We start from the raw sequence: 22,946 nt of genomic DNA on the forward strand, positions 1-22,946 counted from the left end.
ATAGGAGTTACTTTTAGTCGTCACCAAGAATGGTTTTGTTGATCGTCTCGCAGCCAAATAGTTGGCATCACGACATTACACAAAAATATCAAAATCATGAACATGACAAACTTACTCATGGAAGCAACACTGTACTTGGTCAAAATGTATACAGCCAAATGAAATCAACATCTACTTCATCACAACCTGGAACTTATTCTCAAGTTTCAGATGTTTTGGACAGTATTCTGAGGCAAGTCGTCTGATTTTTCTCATTATGCAATAAAAAGAGGATATTTGAATAAGACCAAAATGATTGACTGGACTTTCTTTTGGATTGGCTGGGGAGAAGGCACAACAAAGCCACACCCACAAACCATAGCAACATAGAAATTAGCGAGGATATAACAGAAGTAATTTCTTTGCAGCAGATTTTCTTCACAACCATGCAAACATTTTTTTCCCCTCAATAATGAATTTGCCGTCTTTTGGACATGCAAATTAATTAGGAAAAGGTGATATGATTTGGTAAAAACAAATTATGCTGAACGTGTCAGAGTTTTGATGTGCTAATATAGAGGTCGACATGGGAAATCCACCTGATAGGGTTTAAAAGGATTTCTAAGAGTTTCTTGATAACATGCAAGATACAGTTAACCCTTTCTATAATGGAAGGGGGATGGAGGTGGGGAATAGGGGGGTCCATTATTGCTGATTGTTTGCTACATATAACCGAGCAAGGAAGTGTAAGAAAATAACTGCAGATGCTGGTACAAATCGAAGGTATTTATTTCACAAAATATTTATTTCAGTCTGAAGAAGGGTCTCGACCCAAAACGTCACCCATTCCTTCTCTCCCGAGATGCTGCCTGACCTGCTGAGTTACTCCAGCATTTTGTGAAATAAATAACCGAGTAAGGAATTCACTCTAACCATTGAGCGATTATTCCGTGAAACAAACGGAGTTCTTTTTAATAGCTATTTTGCTACTGCAATTAAGAATACGAAAGGCTGTTTGTTACATTGTTTAACAGAGTATCATTGCACAAGTGTTGATCGCAGCAATTGCTTGTCAATTTCAATAACAAGCAGCCTACGTTCCCAAAGAGACAGTGGTGTCATTTAATGTGGGGATGTTTCGTCCGCGACATCCAAAATCCATTATAAAGAGGTCTGAGATAACGAGGGTAGACGTTAGTACACGTGTCATCAGAATGAATCCAATGGAATGAACAGGGCAGTAGCAACATGGATAGAAAATTGGCTTAGTGACAACAAGTGCCATGTAGTTATTTTTCCAGGCTGGAGTGCGACAAAATATTGTGATCTAATTTGTAAATTCTTATTTTAATTGTAACAGAATAGAAAACAGAGACAATAGATGTGCAGTTTATGCATCTGTCAAATGTTGTGTTCTCACTGAATAAAATGCAACAGAACCATCTGAATTCAGGGGAATGAGCTCCAATCGTTCAAATAAATGCATTCAAATAAATTTCAGGACAAAGTTGATTCAAAGCTGATATAGCTTTTCACTCTACCTTGGTACGTGTGTTAATAAACTAAACTCAAACTACCTGCACTGGCCATACAAGATTGAGTTATATATTTACTTCATCTCAAAAGCATTATGTATACACCCATATATCAAGCACTACAGCAATTCAAGGCACCAGCTCACCACTACCTTCTCAAGGGCAATTAAATGCTGGCTCATGGCGATACGAGTCTGCAGATGCTGGAATCTTGAGCATAAAACAGTGCTGGAGGAACTCAGCGGGCCAGGCAGTCTACATTTACATCCGAATTATTTATATTACAAATGGCAGAGGTCTCCGCCAGATTCCTATGGAACTGCTCTGGTCACAGACCTCCTATCTGAATATTGTCCTTCCACCACAACCCTGTGTCTTCTAGCAGAAAGCCAGTTCAGAATCCATATGACCAAGTCATTGTTAATCCCGTGCATTTTAACATTCTGGATCAGCCTACCATGGGGGACTTTATCAAATACCTTACTAAAATCAGTGGAGATAACATCTACTGTCATGCCCTCAATCACCTTTGTCACCTCCTCAAAAAACTCAATCGTTAGTCAGATATGACCGACCATGTACAAACCATGCAGATTGTCCCTAAATCTCCCTTTCTTCAAATGGGAATAAATCCTATCCTGAAAAATGCTTTTCAATAGCTTCCCTTTGATTTTTTTTAAATCCGACTCGCCAAAGTGATTTTGTGGTCCCTTTTGGTCATTCTAATCACCAGCTTGAAATCTTTCCTCCTTTATTTTCCATAAAGGCCCTGTCTAATTCTATCCTCAAGCATTACTTCCTTTTTCTTTTTGACCAAACGAGCAACCTCTTTGCCGTCCTTACCTCTCCTCCTCACTGGAACATGCCAGTTCTGAACTTCGATCAAATGATCTTCAAACGACTCCCACATGTTAAATACAGATTTACCCAATAACAATAGCAGTGTACCCTTCCAAGCTCCTGCCCAATAATGTTTTAGTTTACCTTACTCCAATTCAGTACTTTCCTACAAGGGTCAGCCTTCTCCCCATTCAAAACCATCTTAAACTTATGAAGTTGGTAATCAGTATCCCGGGAATGCTCTTCTACTGAAACAGCCGTCACCTGGCCATGCTGATTTCCTAACACTAGATCCAACATGTTCCCTTCTCTGGTTGAACTATCCACATAGTGCTTCAAGAAACACTCTTGGATATACTTCACAAGGTCTGCCCTGTCTAATCCTTTGGGACTGAGCAAGTCCTAATGAATAATGGGGAAGTTAAAGTCACCCACGAAGACAATCATCTTTTGGTAATCTATTTACATATTTGTTCCTCTATCTCCTGCTTGCTATTGAGCCTAAAGTATAATCTCGTTAGAGTGCTTACACCTTTCTTATTTCCAAATTCGACCCATATCACCTCAACAGACAAACCCTCTAGTATGTCGTCTCTGAATGCTGCCGTGCCAGTCTCCCTGATTAGTAGCACTAATGCCTACATCTCTTTAGCCTTCCTCGCAATCACATCTGAAACATTGAAGCTCTGGAACAGTGAGGCTGCCAGTTACATGAACCTCGCAACCACGTTCCTGCAATGGCCACATTTCAGTCCCAAACACTGATCCAGGCTCCAAGTTCTTCTGTTTTCTCCACAATACCCCTTGCATTGAAATAAACACACGTCAGCATCAACATATTTGTTCACCTCTCCCTGCCTGCACTTCCTTTGAGACTTAAGGGCCTGTCCCAGTTACGCGATTTTTAAGGTGACTGTCAAAGTCGTAGCAGATCGCCAAAATTCTCTTTTACCCTATGACAATGCCGAGTCAGGTCGATACAAGTTACTTCTTTTGTGAAACTAGCACCTGGCTAAGAGATTACACCGTCTTCGGAAACATTGCAAAATTCCCACGCTACCTGACCGTCAAACTGTCGCCTCCAATCTACCTGTCAAATGTCCTGACGGTAAATAAATTGGTTAAACAAAACTATCTTCTGGTATCTTCAAATGCCTTTTCTTAATTTAATATTACGTGCTTCTAAATGCATCTGCGACAACCTAGCAAACCTGGGGACAGCACGCGACAACGCCCGCAATAAACTACGATACCTGGCGACAAGCCAGCTGTCGCCGAGAAATTTCCATCTGGAAAAAATTTCCGCGATCCGCTACGATTGATTGAAGACTCCTCACAACCATGCCCGCGACACCCCGGCGGACGTTCGGCGACAGCCGAGTCGCCGGCAGTCGCCTTAAAATCGCTTGTGGGACAGGCCCTTTCCTAGTCCAAACCTCTACCTACCCACCACTCCTTCCAATTTTTGATCTACTATGTTTCCAGCCCGTCTGATGTAACACTATCTCAACTGTTACCAAATAAAGAGCTCATGACCAAATGTGTTTGGTGTCCAGTGAAGGATATGTAGTTTGGGAGACGCTGTCTTCTTTCTGCCATTTGCACCAGCTTTGCGCATTTCCAATGAAAGTTTCAATGCCACTCCAATGCTGCTGCTACTCTTTAAGCAATCATCGCCGAGAGATTCTCATGAGTCACTGGGGACATTACTCATTACCAAGGAGGATTTGAAAACTTCCTTAAATAGTTTCCTGTCCACCTGCCAATTTCCTATGAAGAAGCTCAGAATAGTACATCTGTTTCAGATGTCTGGTGTCAGGCATGTGAATGACACTGTCTGCCCATCGGAGCTGATCAAATGCAATTAGGGCCACACCTAATTACGCATGTTGTGTTGGGAAGCTAACATCGGTTTGCACAATACTTGTGTAAACAGCTTTGGAGATGCATCTCCAGCAACACGTAGACAATCAATTTTTCAGGAGTGTCAGAAGTAGCGGGATAACTGCTGCCCAGTTTACATGAGCTTTGTGCCACATATAAAATATGATTAGTGCAAGATCAGTGTAAATGGGCATTCGAGGGGGTGTGGTCTCAGTGGGCTCATGAATCCCTTTCTCTGGTGCATAAGTCTATCAAAGTGTCTTCCCCAAATATCCAGACTATGTTGATGAATTGAATAACATTGTGATTATCATTAACACGTACCATCATTGGAGGGGAGAGGAGCTCTAATGAGAAATAAGTAAGTTTCAGAGGAATTAAACAAATACCTTGTATCCAGAGAAGAAAAAGGGCTTGGGGAAGATTAGTGCAAAAATGAATGCATGATGGTCAGGGCAGACATAGTGGGCCAAAGAGCCCGCTTCCATGCTGTATTTATGTCGCTAAGATACAGACCTGCCAGAAATACCAGAGAACTGGGCTTTGAGTGAAAATGAGAAATTGAAACAAAAAAAAATGTATTAGAAAATTAAGCAAAAAATGTATTAGAAAATTAAGCAAAAATGAGAGACCTGGCAACACCCTTGGGACCTGTGCCACATCTAAAAGAACTGTACGACGGAAGTTGGCAGAGAACCAACCCCTTCCCCCAGAAACACACGACTAACACATGCCTAACCTCTAGGCATACATTTGTGAGGTGCAAGAGGGAAGAAAAAAAACGCTCCTAACCTGTTAGTCAAATGTTTATCGCAGTGAAAATGTTGGAATTCATAATGGAAACCAAGCACATTGAAAGGAATAATAGGATTGAATGAAGTCTACAGGTTTATAAAAAGAACATAAACCTGCAGGACTATGTCAGTGGAATATGTAATTGGGAATCAGTGATTGTGGTGCTTCTGGATTTTGGGAAGGCTTTAGCGAACAAGCAGTTGATGGTAATATAGTACTATGTACTGTAATATGTAATATAGTACTATGTAATATAGTACTATGTAATATAGTACAATGTACTGTAAATTGGTCATTGGACAGAAATTGAAGTCGGAATAGAAGAGATCTTTTTAGTAAACTATGACCAGTGGGGTATCACAGGGTCAGTTTCAAGTATATATTAACCACTCGGCTGTAAGGACCAAATACCTTACTTTCAAGTTTACCAATTTTGATATTGGTTTATTATTGTCACGTGCTCAAAGATACTGTGAAATATGTTGTTTGTGTGTTATCCAGTTAAATCATACCGTACGAGCACAATCACATAGTTTTCTCTACCTCATCTATTACATCCAGTGTGGGCTCCTGTACATTGACAACACCAAACGTAGACTCGGCGACCATTTCTCTGACCAATTACGCTCTGTCACCTCGGCCTACGGGATCTCCCAGTTGTCAACCATTTCAACTCCTCTTCCCATTCTGACCTTTCTGTCCTGAGCCTCCTCCATTGCCAGAATAAAGCTAAATTGGATTAACAGCACCGCATATTTCGTTTGGGTAGCTTATAACCCAACAGTATGAAAACCAAATTCTTTCATTTTAAGTCACCTCATCTTACACTCCCCCCCCTCACCTCTCCCCTTCCCCCACTCCAGTCATTTTACCAGTTCCACAGATCTCCACATCGTTTTTCTTGAGATAACACCATAGCGAACAATGGACCTACCAGGTACCGTTGCCCTGCCCGAGGTCATTTGCAGCTGGCCCTGGTCTTTTCTCTCCTACAGTTCTTCACCTTCGACCCCCCCCCCCCACCAACCTTCAGTCTGAAAGGACCCAAAATGTCACCCATCCTTTTTCCCCAGAGATGCTGCCTGACCCGCTGAGTAACTCCACTACTTTGTGTGATTCAAGCCAGCAGAAGAACGTAATATGCTTCAAGATCTCTTCCTCGCGGCGCGGCTTGGCCGCGGGATCTTTCATCGCCCGGTGCGGCTCGGCCACCGGGCCTTCCATCGCCCGGCGTGGCTCGGCCGCGGGACCTTCCAGCGCCAGGCGTGGCTCGGACGCGGGACATTCCCGCGCCCGGCACGGTTCGGCCGCGGGGCCTTCCAGCGCCCGACGCAGCCGCGGGACTTTCCATCGCCCGGCGCGGCTCGGCTGCGGGGCTTTCCATTGCCTGGCGCGGCCGCGGGACCTTCCATCTCCTTGCGGGGGCTGCGCGAGTCGGGAGCCTCGGTCGCCCCGGGACCTAACATCGCCCGGCGCAGCTCGGCCGCGGGACCTAACATCGCCCGGCGCGGCTCGGCCACGGGACTTAGCAGCGCACGGTACGGCCGCGGGGCCTTCCATCGCCCGGCTCGGTCACAGGACGTTTCAGCACCCGGTACGGCTCGGCCGCGGGGCCTTCAATCGCCCGGCTCGGCCGCGGGACTTTTCAGCGCCCGGTGCGGCTCGGCCGCGGGGACTTCCATCCCCTTGCGGGGACTGTGCGGGTCGGACGGGGACGAGCTGTCTGTCCGTGGGCGTGGGCGTGGGGAAGAGAGTGGAAGTTTTGTTGCCTCCATCACAGTGAGGGGGTGTTTGGAGTCACTGTGATGGATGTTTGTGTTGGGGTCATGTGTCTTGTGTTCTTTTTTTTGTGTGACTGCTGGAAAGTAATTTCGTTCGGTACCTCGGTACCGAATGACAAATAAAGCTCTGTATTCTGTATTCTGTATTAAGTCGAACTATCTGTCCGTGGGAGAAGCATGGGGGAAGAGAGAAGATTTTTTTTTTGCCTTCGGTCACAGTGAAGGGGTGTCTGGAGGAGTCACTGTGATGGATATTTGTGTTAAAATTGTGTGTCTTATGTCTTTTACTCTGTACTGTTGTTGCTGCGTGGCAAATGATTTTCGTTCAATTCATTTTGAATGACAATAAAGGTAATTCAGATTCAATTCAGAAGATAAAGACAAGCTAGAACGTGGTAAATACAGCTTTATGTAGAAAATTGTGAAGATATCAACTGATCCGCAGTCTTTTTTGAGTGGCGACAAATTGGGTAACGTAGATGTTCAAAGAAACACAGCAAGTCCTGCACTTGCGTCACTAAGTGTAACATGCAGATTTAACAAAACTCTGAGGAAGGAAAATGCTATGTGGCCTGGGAGGGTTTGAGTACAAGTAGAGATGCCGCATCGCAACTATACACTGCGTAAGTGAGACCACATCAGGAGGATTGTGTTTAGTTTTGGTCTCCTTACCAAAAAAAGTAAAAGGAGAAAAAAAAAAAGAACCACTGGACTATCTCCATGGATGTCACTTTTGTCAAATAAATAAATCACATTCTATGCAGTGGAGATCTTATTGTAATTTAAAATTCTTAGACTAGATTTCTGCCTTGGTGGGCTGAGGGAGCTCATGAGTCATTGTGAGCTCATTACCTTATACACAAGAGTCAATTCAGCTCTTATAATCAATGCTATATCACAGAGGAATCCCATTCCCCAATTATTTATCCTGCAATCTATTCTCCACATGTTCCTATCACCCGACCCCTCCAACCCCCACCCAGACTCCACCTTCCGCCTACATATTTGGGGCAATTCAGAATGACCACTTAACCTATCAACCCTCACACCTGTGGGCTCTGGGAGGAACCTAGAGCATCCAGAGAAAACTCGCAGTCACAGGGGGGCGATGCAAACACCACACAAATCCGTCTGAAGAAGGGTCTCGACCCGAAACGACAGTCTGAAGAAGGGTCTTGACCCGAAACATCACCCATTCCTTCTCTCCTGAGATGCTGCCTGACCTGCTGAGTTACTCCAGCATTTTGTGAATAAATACCTTCGATTTGTACCAGCATCTGCAGTTATTTCCTTACACAAATAATGGAGGTCAGGATCGAACTCTGGTTACTGGATCTGCAAGGCAGTAGCTTCACTTGCTGGTGCTTCCCAGAATATATTCAGGGAATCAATGAAACGTGGGGAAAAAATTATGCCGTGGTGGACCATCATCAGCTATGATCTTGATGAATGGTGGTGGAAGTTCATTGTGACCAACAGCCTGCTTCTGCTCCTATTTATCAATATTTTACCAGGACATGGGTAGTTATCCATGTTTTGCAAGGAATCACCATCGATTGTAAGAGCAATATAGTGTTCCAGGAGCAGATTAAAAGAGGAACTTTGTTTTCCAGATATTTAGGGTAAGATCCACTCTCTTCAATGAGCAAATTAACAATAATTTGGAACCGTCTCTGAACATGCAATATGCAAGCATCATCTATATACCTGGTGAATTAAACTGAGTAATTTTGGCTCTGGAGTGGAAGCATAGATTGAAATGTTTCTAACGTGCTCCATTCTCACGAGAGGCTTTTTGCAGGCAATGAATTTAGTCAGTCATAATTACAGTTAGTTGACTGTGGAAAGAATAGAAATTCTTACTTAAGAATGGCTTCATGGACTTCAGTCCATTGAAATCACCTCAAAAAAGACAGCCCACCAACCTATCCTTCAGTACGAAACCAGGAACAAATTTGAGCAAAACAAAGACCTGGAGAAACTCAAGGGGTCGGGCAGCATCTGGGAAGAGAATGGACAGGCTTTGTTTCAGACTCCCGGATGAAGGATCCCAATCTAAATTACCTTCCCAGATGCTGCCTGACCTACTGAGTTACTTGGGCACTTTGTGTTTGCTCAAGATTTCAGCATCTGCAGTTTGTGCCTTCAGGAGCAAGCTTTTCAGTTTTACTTAGTACTTTTATTTCCATGCCCTTAAATGACCCAGCAAATTGAAATGCTATCCAGCCGAACCTTGGAAATGCTTTTATGTTAAAAAGGTTGTACTTCCAGTACCCGTTAAAAAAATGCACTCTGCAACTTCACCTGTAAATATTATCTGGCTCAGGTTTCATAATGCATCTTGCTCCAAATTTCCCCAGAGAAAATAACTGCAGTAGCAACCAGATTCAGAACATCTAACATCACAAATACCTCAATTAGACCATCCCTCAATCTTCAAAGCTCAATGGCATACTGACATGGGACCTCTTATAATTGGCCACTGCTATTTACAGTACCATTTACAGAAACTCTGCTGCAAGTTCCCTCAAGCTTTTTTAACCTCAGACATGCTCCACTTAAGACACAATACAAACTCAGTCTTTTATTTGTCCCTGGGCCTTGACTATTTCCCGGCAAGGATACATTTCTCATTCTTCATTACACCTAAAGCAGGTGGCAAGATATTTTCCTAAATTGTTGCCAACTGAATGGTAATATTAACTAGAGGAATCATGACCTGACCTAGAGACCTTTATGTTCTCTAGGAATGCTGTCTGACCTGTCGAGTAAGTGCAGCACTTTGAGCCCTTCATTGGGTCTGCCTTCTATGGGTAAGATAGTTCAGAATCCAAACTCTCAAGTCACGGTGCATCTCTTCCACCTTGAGTGACAATAGACAATAGACAATAGGTGCAGGAGGAGGCCATTCAGCACTTCGAGCCAGCACCGCCATTCAATGCGATCATGGCTGATCACTCTCAATCAGTACCCCGTTCCTGCCTTCTCCCCATACCCCCTCACTCCGCTATCCTTAAGAGCTCTATCCAGCTCTCTCTTGAAAGCATCCAACGAACTGGCCTCCACTGCCTTCTGAGGCAGAGAATTCCACACCTTCACCACTCTCTGACTGAAAAAGATCTTCCTCATCTCCGTTCTAAATGGCCTACTCCTTATTCTTAAACTGTGGCCCCTTGTTCTGGACTCCCCCAACATTGGGAACATGTTTCCTGCCTCTAATGTGTCCAATCCCCTAATTATCTTATATGTTTCAATAAGATCCCCCCTCATCCTTCTAAATTCCAGTGTATACAAGCCTAATTGCTCCAGCCTTTCAACATACGACAGTCCCGCCATTCCGGGAATCAACCTAGTGAACCTACGCTGCACGCTCTCAATAGCAAGAATATCCTTCCTCAAATTTGGAGACCAAAACTGCACACAGTACTCCAGGTGCGGTCTCACCAGGGCCCGGTACAACTGTAGAAGGACCTCTTTGCTCCTATACTCAACTCCTCTTGTTATGAAGGCCAACATTCCATTGGCTTTCTTCACTGCCTGCTGTACCTGCATGCTTCCTTTCAGTGACTGATGCACTAGGACACCCAGATCTCGTTGAACATCCCCTCTTCCTAACTTGACACCATTCAGATAATAATCTGCCTTTCTATTCTTACTTCCAAAGTGAATAACCTCACACTTATCTACATTAAACTGCATCTGACATGTATCCGCCCACTCACACAACCTGTCCAAGTCACCCTGCAGCCTTATTGCATCTTCCTCACAATTCACACTACCCCCCAGCTTAGTATCATCTGCAAATTTGCTAATGGTACTTTTAATCCCTTCATCTAAGTCATTAATGTATATCGTAAATAGCTGGGGTCCCAGCACCGAACCTTGCGGTACCCCACTGGTCACTGCCTGCCAGTCCGAAAGGGACCCATTTATCCCCACTCTTTGCTTTCTGTCTGTCAACCAATTTTCCATCCATGTCAGTACCCTACCCCCAATACCATGTGCTCTAATTTTGCCCACTAATCTCCTATGTGGGACCTTGTCGAAGGCTTTCTGAAAGTCGAGGTACACCACATCTGCTGACTCTCCCCTGTCACCTACAATGATGAGAAACTTTATCAAATGCCTTACAAAAATCCTTGTAAATAACATCCACCACCTCATCCTCACCAATCACCGTCGTCACCATCTCAAAAACCTCAATCAGGGTTGTTAGATATAACCTAATGCAGACAAACCCATGCTGGCTGTCCCTAATTATCCCATTCTCTTCCAAATGCAAGTAAATTTTATCTTGATGAATCCTCAATAGCTCACCAGCCTATAATTCCTTGTTTAAGTTTACTGCACTTCTTAAACAAAGGAACAACATTGGCTATTCTCTCTTCCTCTGGGACCAGCTGTGGCTAGAGAGGACAAAGATTTTTGTCAAGGCCCATGTAATCTCCTCTCTTGCCTCTCATTACCCTGGGATAGATTTCATCAAGACCTGGGGATTATCTACCATGACACAAGGGGTTAGTACAACATAACGGGGCTGCGATAAGATATCTACAGAACGACTGAGTGGCCTATTCATGATTTTTCTTATGTTATTATACCCGTTTTGGTCATCGCTGTCAAAGCAGCCTTTGTAGGCTGACACAGGTATTGCATTGCATCAATGATGCACAGATGAAAATTCAAGGCTTCAATCACGATGATAAGTCCATTATTTGACTGCAGGCCGTGTTCCATAGTGAGGATTTACGTTCATTAACCATCTCATCTGACATAGACAGAAGAAAGTGATATATCATACGGATGATCGGACTCTCAGCCAGTGTTCCAGTGGCTGATCATAATCACACACAGGAACATTTCCAATGATTTCCATATATCCGCCATACAAATAAATAAAATTAATCAGATTGGTTGAAGCCATTTGAGCCAAAAGGTCAGGTTTCCGCGACACCTGGAAGTGTTTTAAGTACTGAAGATCTGCCATTGTTCTGCTGTTCATTACAACTCGAGCTACCAACGCGTATCCCAGAGACTTGAAAATTTACCCGGGCTCCTTCCACCAGTTGGATTAACCTGCCGAGGTCTGAAGCAGAGGGGACCTGGCTAGACTACGATTATTCAAATCTGCCAGTTTTTAAATTCATGCCGATTTTCTGATGAGTTTATTGGGCTTTGTTAATGTGCTCTGAGCATTTCGTCCAGATAAGTACCATGAGTTTGTCCAATATTATTAAACTGATAGTTGGCTGTGCTTTTTCTTACTTTTTTCTTTACTTGAAATCCAGTATGATCCTTCCACCAAATAATTGTCAGGTCACCGTGTACGACTGATGTTTTGTCCTCTTCTTCAACTGTGAAAATGGACAAGGATTTATTTAACAACTGCCATCTCATTATCCATCACTCTCTCACTTCTACGCATCTTTAAAAATCATCTGGTGCATATTATCTGCTCACTTTAACTTAGAATGATGCTAATGAATATAATTCAATATTTTGTTGATTAAAAATGGTGTTGCAATCCTATGAAGAACACTACATATCATTAAACGCCAATATATTAAACATAGATTCATAAAATGAGTTGTATCTCAGTGAAGTTTTGTTGGCACAATGCTTTTAAAATGAAGCACCAATGACTGCCCTTCTACTCGTTGACACTGCCATTTCTGAAATAAAATTGAGCTGTTGGTGACTGGGGAAATTGCACCAGTCCTTGCATCAACCAACTTACAACTTGGTAAACGTTCAAAGGTTACTTCGTACAGGCACCCCCCAAGTTGCATATTAGGCGACTTATGTAAAGACTTTACAATAGGTGGTCCCACTTCCTGAACGACCAGTGTTAATTGCTATGCGAAGTTGGCAAGGGGTTTCCCTCTGCTTCATAGATATAAAAGAGTCGCCTGGGCTTGTTGCTCTTCCAGTGACACTGGGGAGGCAAGCGAGAATTGGGGAGGCGGTGGAGAGCAACTCCTGGCTGAGTCAGCAACATCTTCCACAAGGTGCATCAGTGAGCCCTTCTTCGCCAACTGCCTTCTTCACCACCGCCCAGTTGACGCGGCTGTTGCTGCGGCTCACGTTGTAGCCCCTGGCTGACAGCGCTTTCTTCGGGCCACTGCTAGGACAAGCTTGGTCACCGTGTGGCTCCCTCCCCTCTCACCAGCCGACATTTCTTTCTGTCGGCCGTCAATTTGTCTGCTCCCCCCCCTCCAACAACATATGCCGGTGGCTTTTGGGGAGAAGGAGGCAACAGCAGAGAGGGGAGCGACAGTGGACAAGTGACGAGAGGAGGTGGTGGCGACAGTGGAGAGGGAGTGGACAAAGCGACGGCCAACAGGAAGAAGTGGCAGATGGCGAGAGGGGAAGGAGGGAGTGAGAGAGAGAGAGCTCGTCCTGTTGTTGGCCTGGGGCTACAATGTGAGCCGCAACAACAGCCATTAACCGGAAGACAATAGACAATAGACAATAGGTGCAGGAGTAGGCCATTCAGCCCTTCGAGCCAGCACCGCCATTCAATGCGATCATGGCTGATCACTCTCAATCAGTACCCCGTTCCTGCCTTCTCCCCATACCCCCTCACTCCGCTATCCTTAAGAGCTCTATCCAGCTCTCTCTTGAAAGCATCCAACGAACTGGCCTCCACTGCCTTCTGAGGCAGAGAATTCCACACCTTCACCACCCTCTGACTGAAAAAGTTCTTCCTCATCTCCGTTCTAAATGGCCTACCCCTTATTCTCAAACTGTGGCCCCTTGTTCTGGACTCCCCCAACATTGGGAACATGTTATCTGCCTCTAATGTGTCCAATCCCCTAATTATCTTATATGTTTCAATAAGATCCCCCCTCATCCTTCTAAATTCCAGTGTATACAAGCCCAATCGCTCCAGCCTTTCAACATACGACAGTCCCGCCATTCCGGGAATTAACCTAGTGAACCTACGCTGCACGCCCTCCATAGCAAGAATATCCTTCCTCAAATTTGGAGACCAAAACTGCACACAGTACTCCAGGTGCGGTCTCACCAGGGCCCGGTACAACTGTAGAAGGACCTCTTTGCTCCTATACTCAACTCCTCTTGTTACGAAGGCCAACATTCCATTGGCTTTCTTCACTGCCTGCTGAACCTGCATGCTTCCTTTCATTGACTGATGCACTAGGACACCCAGATCTCGTTGAACTCCCCCTCCTCCTAACTTGACACCATTCAGATAATAATCTGCTTTTCTATTCTTACTTCCAAAGTGAATAACCTCACACTTACCTACATTAAACTGCATCTGCCATGTATCCGCCCACTCACACAACCTGTCCAAGTCACCCTGCAGCCTTATTGCATCTTCCTCACAATTCACACTACCCCCCAACTTAGTATCATCTGCAAATTTGCTAATGGTACTTTTAATCCCTTCGTCTAAGTCATTAATGTATATCGTAAATAGCTGGGGTCCCAGCACCGAACCTTGCGGTACCCCACTGGTCACTGCCTGCCATTCCGAAAGGGACCCATTTATCCCCACTCTTTGCTTTCTGTCTGTCAACCAATTTTCTATCCATGTCAGTACCCTACCCCCAATACCATGTGCCCTAATTTTGCCCACTAATCTCCTATGTGGGACCTTGTCGAAGGCTTTCTGAAAGTCGAGGTACACCACATCCACTGACTCTCCCTTGTCAATTTTCCTAGTTACATCCTCAAAAAATTCCAGTAGATTTGTCAAGCATGATTTCCCCTTCGTAAATCCATGCTGACTCGGAATGATCCCGTTACTGCTATCCAAATGCTCAGCAATTTCGTCTTTTATAATTGACTCCAGCATCTTCCCCACCACTGATGTCAGACTAACTGGTCTATAATTACCCGTTTTCTCTCTCCCTCCTTTCTTAAAAAGTGGGATAACATTTGCTATCCTCCAATCCACAGGAACTGATCCTGAATCTATAGAACATTGAAAAATGATCTCCAATGCTTCCACTATTTCTAGAGCCACCTCCTTAAGGTGATGTAGCTGGTGAAAGACTCGCTGGTGCAGACCAGGGCCATCGGTGCTTGCAACCTGCGAGCCCTTCTTGATTATTACCTTATTGATAGCAACTTGCGTACAATCTGGCTTGCGTAATGGTTTATGGAATGTAACCCTTAAGTTGGGGAATGTCTGTATAAGGGAAAAGGGAATATTTTCTGAAAATATTAAAAGTTGAAAATAATATTTTTAAGCATTACGAGTGTACGAGGACACTTTAATTTAACCAATGAAGTCTCTCTGGAAGAACTCCCATCGAAGAAAATCAAAACTACAATACCCTGTCTGCCTTTTTCACAGGTCACTTAGTACTCTTCTTCCACTTTAAGAATGTGGTTTGGGTTGGCAATGGAGACATGTGTTAATGATTCAACTTTAATTTTACTTCAAAATATAAACAAAGCTCCTAATTTTCCTATTCACCAAATTCCAGGAGAGGCAGCAAACACCCACTTTGCATTGGCACTGTGTATTAACAAAGCCTCCTGCAACTATAATCAGCAAAATAAAATTGCTGAAATTGCACACTAACATAATTGTCTCGTTTTACTTTGACAACAATATTTCTCTGAGCAAGCATTCAGTTGCCTCAAACCATAGAAAAAACTGCCAAATGAACTACCAAAGGAATAACTAATCTCTCAATATTATACACCATCCGCTAATTTTGCACGTTTACTTAATGAGTTTACATCCTTTTAGACACCTCGTCTTTTGATATCCTCAACTTACAATGGGGCTACGTTCCAATAAACCCATCGCAAACCAAAAATATCGTATGTCGAAATGCATTTAACACATCTGATCACATGGCGGGAGGCAAGCTGCTGTTGCACAGCTTTTGCACCATTGTAAAGACGAAATATCATAAGTCAAAGCATCGTTATTTAGGGAGCACCTGCAGTTTACTTCTTATGTCAACCAATCCTGATATTAATGTTTCAAAGAATAAAATAGTCTAATTTCCTGATGTAGCTATTTGTTTTCCCGACGTATTAAGTTTATGATCGTGTTTTATAATCACATTGTGATCTAATTAATATTGGAATCAAAAGGCCAAAGAAGGAGATTTGTGTAATTGTAAGGTTAAAAACTTCTAAACAGAATACTTTGCTATTTAAAATGCACTTTTTGCAGGGGTGGTCTAAACAGAATCTATCTAGGCTTAGAAAGATGACTGAATAAACAGAACTTGTGAAGAAAACTACATAATGGGATGCCTCCCATGGACTAAACATTGGCAAGAATGAAGTTTCAGTTTGGTGTGCAGGGTGTAAACCAAAGATGATGCCATCTAAACCAAAGCATCAACCTTCCTGTGTTGTTCAAAAGTTGCATGTTTGGAAGTTGCACTCCACCATCACACTCTTGACCTGTGTTTTGTAGATGGGGGATAAAGGCTCGAGGCCTTTCACCGTCCGGCGCGGCCTGGAACGTGGCAACTTCAGCAGCCTGACCGCGGGAGAAGACGGCAGGGGAAGAGAAAAGACATTCTGGCCTTCCATCACAGTGAGGAGGTGACTGGAGGAGACTCACTGTGATGGATGTTTCTTTATTTTTGTTTTGTGTTGGTTTGTGGTTGTGTGTGTAATTGCTTCTTTTATTGCTCTTACTATTGGACTGTGGGTGACAAAATCTCGTCCAAAAGACTTGTTTTGGGTTTTTTTGGATGACAATAAAGGTAATTCTGATTCTGATAGTATCAGGGAGAGGTTACTTAGTGAACTGCATTGATACCTCACTTAGCACGTAAGGAAATGTACATAGACACACAAGTACTAACTGAAACAAAGAGGAAGGAGATTGAACTTTATTGCCTGACATCAGTGAGGAATGTGGAATCCACTGTGATGGATGTTTATGTTAACTTTTGTGGTTGTGTGTCTTGTTGTTTTTTACTTAGTATGGCTGTATCGTGACTCAAATTTCACTGTACCTTAATTGGTACATGTAACAATAAACTGACCTTGACATTCAAGAAAATCCATGGTAATATTTTACATATTTGAAATGCATTATGGGGTTTTATTTTTCAGCCATAACTGTCAAACATCATTCAGACTTTCTCCCAGGAATGCACTAATGTAATCGATGAACTTTGATTGCTTGCCTTGCCCATCTCCAATTCAACCAGTTATTTGAATAACATCTTGCATAACAGACCAACTGAAATGAGGGGCTAAATTCTGGAAAAGCAGGACATGTATTCCTGGGCAAGAGGGTGTTGTAGGGGGATCAAACAGAGGTATTTAAAACCACAAGGAATATAAACAGTAGATCAATGGAACTTGCTTTCATTGATGGAAAAATCAAGAACCAGAAAAAGTACGACCCACATGATGGCCAGAATCAGAACTGCTTTTTCATGGTGATTGATTAGGATCTGGAATACATTAACAGAGAGTGAAAGCAGATTAAATTGTAGATTTAAAGAGCAAGTTGCACACATCTGAGAGGGAAGAATGATTCAATGCAAAACACTATATATTTAAAATGATTAATAAATCCAAATCTACAATGCTGGTCTCTGGCACTTAATGGAACAAAAATACTAGGTTGTACTGTCATACTGTAAGAAATAATTTAAAAGTTCAAAGTATTAAGAACGATACTTGGGGACATGAACCAAATTCTCTTCGCCAAAATGAATGGAAACATTGAACTTGCGGCAGATCTAGTGTGACACAGACTCGCCTTCCAATTCCCCAAACCAAGTGTTACAAACCTGCAGAAACATGGTTTCCTGTCATTATCTCTTTAACGAGACAAACATCAGAACAGATTCCAAGTAAATATATTGAAAATCTTTTTTGGAAGTTCGGGATGTGCACGAGTATTGATCTGTTCCTTCATACAACAAAATGCAATGAAGCCTGACGTGTTGCATATACATTGGATGGTGAGACTCAAAGTAGAGGTGTGGCAGATGAGAAAGTTAAGGCAAATATAGAAATTAATCCAGACAAGTTCACTAGGCAGAACAGGCAGGGAGGGGCAGGACAAGGAGCGAGCAAAGTCTGATATACTCAACTGCATTTTAAAGGCTGATAGGCAAGGTAGATGAATTCAGGGCATGGGTCACTGATGGGATTAGACTTTAGCGATAAACCCTACACACCAGGGACAATTTAAAATTAAAAGAAGCCAACTAATCTACAAACCTGTACATCTTTGGAGTGTGGTAGGAAACCGGAGCACCCAAACAATTTACAAACTCCGTACTGAGAGCACCTGTAGTCAGGATCTAACCCGGGTTTCTGGCGCTGCAAGGCAGCAACTCTACCTCTGTAACATTGTGCTGCCCTATTGTACTATAACCCCACCCAAATAGTCAGTAGGAATTAGAAAAGCGAACCTGTCGGGAGATGACAGAGCTGTAGAGATAATTGTAATGGTAGGTGATTTTAGTTTCCCCAACATTGATTGGGAGAGAATTTTTCAAGTGTGTCCAGGAACATTTAAAGCTGCCAACAATCAATCTCTCTCTTCTTGGGAAATGGGCAAGTAACTGAAGACTCAATCGGGGAGCACAGTGGAACCACTATTAGTTTTAAAATGGGTCTGGAAAAATATAATATTGGTCCACAAGTTAAAGTCCTATATTGGAAAGGCTGTAGACAGGAATTTGAAAATGTTGATCTGGAGAGCCAGCTTGCAAGTGTAGGAATGTCTACCAAGTGGAGAGGCTTTAAAAGTGAGATACAGAGAGTTCATGGCCTTGCAGTTCATTTTATAGGAAACGAGAACTAAAACTCCAAGACACAAATTTAAGGCAAGAGGGGAAAAATTTTAAAGGGACCCAAGAGACAACTTTTTCCACAGAAGATGGTGGGTATGTGGATTGAACTGGCAGAGGAAGTGGTAGTGGCAGGTATAATTACAATGTTTAAAAGGCATTTGCCCAGCTACTTGAATAGGAAAGATTTGCAGTGATGTGGACCAGGCACAGAGACTAGCTCAGGTTATGCATCTTGGTTGGTATCGATCATTTGGGCCAAAAGGGCGAGTTTCCTCTAAATCACTTCTCAGAAACCAGCATCACTTTAGTCACCTCTCTATTATCTCACTTTTTGGCTTAGCGATTCAGTTGTACTTTGGAATACTTGGGCCTTCCCAATGCATTCGAAATGGAACACAAATCTCAGTTCTTCTTTCTGTAGCAACATCAAAAATGAAAGAAATTGGAGTAACTGCAGATCACGGGGCCCTTCCAACATGTGGCAAAATCAGAACGTTCTAAACTCTATTATCCTTCTCAATTTCCCCACTACCCTGCTCAATTCCCATAACTCTTCACCCCTAAGATTCAAGCTTACTTGATTTCCGAGCAGAAAATTCTAAAGATATGATTCTTGGAAAATCTCCCTTGCCTTTTCAAACTGACGGAGACTGGCCCCTTATTCCAACTGCAATGTTCCAAGCTCCAAATTGTCCTTCTCAGCATCTCCATCAATTTCACTCCATCTCATAAAAATATAAAACTGCGAAAGTGCCTTGCAACTGCAATGGAAAAGTGACAATACACAAAAGAACATTGCTCAAATCATCTGGAGGGACAAAAGCCAAGAATTCTTGGATGATATCATCTTTATTTACATTTGGCTGAGTAAATGGTACTTTTACTGACCACAATGGTTACACAATCTGTTGCTATTTGACTGCTTTGAGCAGAACCTAAATGGCATCAGATCACAATCTACAACCAGATTTTGGACAGTGCTGGAGTAACTCAACAGGTCAGGCAGCTTCTTTGGAGAACAGATGGGTAACCTTTTGGGTCAGGAGCCTGCTTCAAACTTTTCTATCCGATTAGAGACAGCCACTTCAGAAAATAAGCTCTCGGGTTGATGACAGATGCACAGCACACCGACATAGGAAGCTGAAAATGCCCCACTGGAATAATTAAAAAGCAGAAAATCTGATGGAAATAGAATGACGTACCACATACCCAGAGGCCAGGAATATTATTAATTCTTGAGCCACTTAAGTGAAGTTGCAAAATCTTTCCCCCCAATATACAGTGGCTTCAACAATGCAACCCGTTGCCATGCAAAAACAAGATTCTGGAGCACAGCAAATATGCATTCTCTACAATTGAAGAAAGTTTCTCAAACATCAAACGCCAAACTTTAAAAGCACAATATAGTATGGCGAAGTCTCTGAATTTTGTTTTAATGCAAGAAAAAGAAATATTGAGTCTATAACAGACACAAAATGACAGGACCTATTGTATCATTCTAAACATTCAATCGGAAGAGATCTGCAGAAATCAATTATCACATGACAAGAACTCTGCAACAGGAAGCAACAAACGGAAAATTCAACAGAAAGCACTCAAGCCAAAGATGAATCAAATGTTCTAGACATGAGGTTTATCCTCAGATACATTATCCTAGAAATAAGGAAAATAATTTGAAATCAGACCATACAGGAAATTGGAACTTCTAAAGCAATTGTCAGCCGGTGGCTTCAAAAAATGATTTATACTCACCATGCCAGGCTTTGCACTCTCACAATTGAAAGATTACACCACAGGTTGTGAAATGCTAAATTTCAATTATAAAAAGTCTTGCAACCACAATGACCTATCCATCCTCAGCCTTGTCCACTGCCAATGTGAGGCTATAAGCACCTCATTCTGCCTGGGTAGTTTACAATATAATAGTACGAGCATCACTTTCTCCAATTTCAAGTAATCCTTACCCCCGTGCTCCTTTCTCTCTTCTGATCCACACAGTCACCCAACCTTCTTTCCAATTAAACCCAACACCATCCAGTTAACTAGGTTCTTTCTACTCCCCACTTGGCTCCGAACGATCATCCCTCCTTTATCTAGTTCTACCTATGTATTCAGTTTCCAGCCTCTGTATCTCCAACCTTCTCTCTGCCCACTGGGCTCCATCTGCCCATCAACTCCTCCCTACGTGGTTCAACCCATTACCTGCCAGCTCCTACCTCACCCTTTCCCCTCATCTCTATATACTGGCCATCTGGGCAAGGAAGAAAGACTGGATAGATTAGGCTTATACTCGCTGGAATTTAGAAGACTGAGGGGGGATCTTATTGAAACGTATAAAATTCTTAAGGGGTTGGAGAGGCTAGATGCGGGAAGATTGTTCCCGATGTTGGGGAAGTCCAGAACCAGGGGTCACAGCTTAAGGATAAGGGGGAAGTCTTTTAGGACCGAGATGAGAAAACATTTCTTCACACAGAGAGTGGTGAGTCTGTGGAATTCTCTGCCACAGAAGGTAGTTGAGGCCAGTTCATTGGCTATATTTAAGAGGGAGTTAGATGTGGCCCTTGTGGCTAAAGGGATCAGGGGGTATGGAGAGAAGGCAGGTACAGGTTACTGAGCTGGATGATCAGCCATGATCATATTGAATGGCGGTGCAGGCTCGAAGGGCCGAATGGCCTACTCCTGCACCTATTTTCTATGTTTCTATCTCACCTCTGGACTCTCAATCCTAATGCAGGGTCTGACCCCCCCTCCCAAATTATAATAAAAATTCAACTATGCCTTTTACTCCACAGATTCTACCTGACCTACTGAGTTCCTTCAGCAATTTGTTATTTGTTCCACATTCCAGCATCTGCAGTCACTTGTGTTTTCTCTTGGAACCATTAATGTTGATCACAACCAGCCAACCAACAAACTTGCAAATCTTCACAGGAGATATTCTATGCAGCATCTGTTCTGTGTTGACTTCCAATGTGTAAATGTTGCTGACAATTACTGGGGATGAGGTGATCCAACCTTATTTGAAGAGAAGTGAAGGATTGCGTTCAAATATTTAACATGCTTGCAGATGCATTGGTAAATTCTGGGCAAGTAATAAAAGCAGATAAATCAATGAGGAAAGAAGTTTTAAAAAGCCGTTTCCATCCAGAAAAAGGAAAAACAAGAAACAGGGAACTTGAAATGCAAACCATTTTCTTCGCATATACAAACTATTTCTATCACTATGTTCAATAGCCTGTTTAACTTACTTCAATGGCATAGATCTCAATACATGATCTCAACATAAACTCAGAATTGAACTAAGGCAACTGAGGCAGTGCTGCCTTGTCAAAAGACAAGCTCCCATGGCAGTTAAAACAAATGGCCATGAGACCATTTGTTCTATGTACCAGGAACAGAACAAGAGTTAACATAGGATGAGCGTTTGAAGGCATTGGAGTTTGGAAGGATGAGAGGGGACCTCATTGAAACATACCAAATAGTGAAAGACCTGGATACAGTGAATGAGGGGAGGATGTTTCCACTAGTAATTCCAATGAGAATCTAGGACCAGAGGCCATAGCCTCTGAATAAAAGGACGCACCTTTAGAAAGGAGACGAGAAGGAATTTCTTTAATTAGAGGGTGGCACATCTGTGGAATTCATCGCCACAGACGGCTGTGGAGGCCAAGCAAATGATTATTTTTTAAGGTGGAGATTGACAGATTCTTGATTAGTAAGGATGTCAGAGGTAATGGGGCGAAGGCAGGAGAATGGGGCTGAGAAGGAAAGATAGATCAGCCATATTTGAATGGCGGAGTAGACTTGATGGCCTTATTCTACTCCTAGAACTTATGAACAATGAAATTTTATTTGTTGCAGCTTTTACAGCCTTGTTTAGGCAATAAGACAACAAATGCACATTAATAAATTATTAATCAGTTATAGTAGGTAACCAGCCTATAATTGTCCCGCATGCTTCTGTACAAGTACGGCTCCTAGTCCCACTGGACTTGCATCTGCAATAACGTGCGTTGGTGTCTTTGGATCATAGTATCCCAACGTATGAGCACTCATCAAACTCTGTTTCAACATCTGAAATGCAGATCTTTGCCCTGGACCAAACACAAAGCACGCATTCTTCCTTGTCATCCTCCTCAGTGGCTCTGCTACAGCAGCTACGTTGGGAATAAATCTTACACAAATTCATCAAAACCAAGATGTTTGTTTCCTCTTGAACCACAGGCAAGGTCTCAGAGGACAGGAGAGTAGCCAATGCTGTTCCTCTGTTTAAGTTTAGGAGAGATAATCCAGGAAATTACAGGCTGGTGAACTTTACAGTAGTGGTAGAAAAGCTACTGGAAAGGATTCTTAGGGACATGATTTAC

The 22,946-nt window shown here is 42.9% G+C and overlaps 1 protein-coding gene across 4 annotated transcripts in view; it reads right to left on the reverse strand.

Moving 5' to 3' along the window:
• Positions 1-22,946, reverse strand: part of numb (NUMB endocytic adaptor protein) — a 119,341-nt gene that overhangs the window by 65,294 nt on the left and 31,101 nt on the right. For 3 of the 4 annotated variants that reach the window (XM_078406198.1, XM_078406197.1, XM_078406194.1), the window contains exon 2: positions 12,080-12,168. The exons of the other annotated variant lie outside the window; for it this stretch is intronic. The gene's annotated coding sequence lies outside the window, so the exon portion shown is untranslated. The remainder of the gene's footprint in view (positions 1-12,079; positions 12,169-22,946) is intronic. 4 annotated transcript variants of the gene reach the window in all.

Source organism: Rhinoraja longicauda, chromosome 10 (assembly GCF_053455715.1).
Source record: "Rhinoraja longicauda isolate Sanriku21f chromosome 10, sRhiLon1.1, whole genome shotgun sequence".
Taxonomy (NCBI): domain Eukaryota; kingdom Metazoa; phylum Chordata; class Chondrichthyes; order Rajiformes; family Arhynchobatidae; genus Rhinoraja; species Rhinoraja longicauda.